Genomic DNA, 1,439 nt, shown 5'->3' on the forward strand with positions numbered 1-1,439 from the left:
ATAAGGTGACATCTGTAAATTTAAATATGCCAATATGAAAGGATGAGCCTGTATGGAAGGATGAAACACATAACCTGCAAGCAATTTACATTTGAGAGACTAATTTTTTACATGTATCCCAGGTTATGACCGTATGGGGAAGCACCGAGAACACGCACAGCTCATTCATGTCTCTGCCTGGTAGTGTGGCTGACTCTGGCACTGCCTCTCTCCTCACCCCCACTCACTGACCGGAGCAGATGTGTCTACCTACACCTAAAATAATCACTGAAGCAATCTCAAAAGTCGTTAAGTTGGCAACACCAGCCTGCCACCTGATGCTCCTCACCTACATTGTGTCTGACGCCCGCACATAAGTGACACTTACTTCCAGTAACAACGTGCACACTGTTAACATTACACAAATCTTATTGTTACTTTTAGACGTGTTTCACTTGGCAGATGAGATAGATTTGAACTTAGTGGAAACATGACACATGCTTATAGGTTCGAGTATAAAAGGCAGTTTCTAGCTACAGTACATTCATAGTAGCTTCTATTTAGACTACCTTTATACATTTACAAATACATTTTGTGTTTCTTTATTTTTACAAAAAAAAAACATCATAAACTACTTAAAACATTGCTTAATAAAAATTCAAATGTACTGCAATAAAGTATTTTGATCCTAATAAAAATGGACATAAAACCTATAGCAATGTGTTAAGTTACACGCATCACACACTGTTGCACACAAGTCTACAAAGCATTGACCTATAGATATTCCAGAATTAAAATTGTTTAAAAATGCCTTCACCTGACATGGTGATGTTTCTGTGATGTCTTTTCCTGTCAGGTAATTGATGGCTGCACTTCAGGGAGCAGTTGTTTTTTCTCTGACTAGATTATAGATAGATTATAGATGTGATGTCTGTGAATGAACAGTGATGAACTAACTGTTGTAAAGACAGTAGTACCCTAATAAAGAAACACACTGTTTCCTGTACATCCCTTAGAGAGAGATCCTTATCAGTAGCTTACATTTCACACACTGCAGGCTTGAAGTGCAGACTACCACAACAACACATCAAAATCATGTATGCACATGATACTGATAACAAAAATATCAAATCTGCATTTAAATAGAATAACTGCTATTTTTTTTAAATATTTTTCCTCAATAATATACTTTACACATAAAGTGAAGAATTTGAGCATTTGATAACTGTTAGAATACACTCGACACAAAGGTGAGCGAGCGGAGAAATTAACAGACCCAGGCGGCTGGCTTCGGTGCAAGTAGTGATATTTATTTACAGTAAAGTAGTGCAATAATATATACCAACGTGAAGGAGTGAATACAACCGGGTGTCGACCAGCAGTAGCAGTAGTTATAGTCCGTGGTGTGATGATGGGTCGGGCTGCAGGGGTAGGAATCACTCCTGAGCTGGTCGTGAGTA

This window comes from Monopterus albus, unplaced genomic scaffold (assembly GCF_001952655.1).
Source record: "Monopterus albus unplaced genomic scaffold, M_albus_1.0 scaffold31.1, whole genome shotgun sequence".
NCBI classification, from domain to species: domain Eukaryota; kingdom Metazoa; phylum Chordata; class Actinopteri; order Synbranchiformes; family Synbranchidae; genus Monopterus; species Monopterus albus.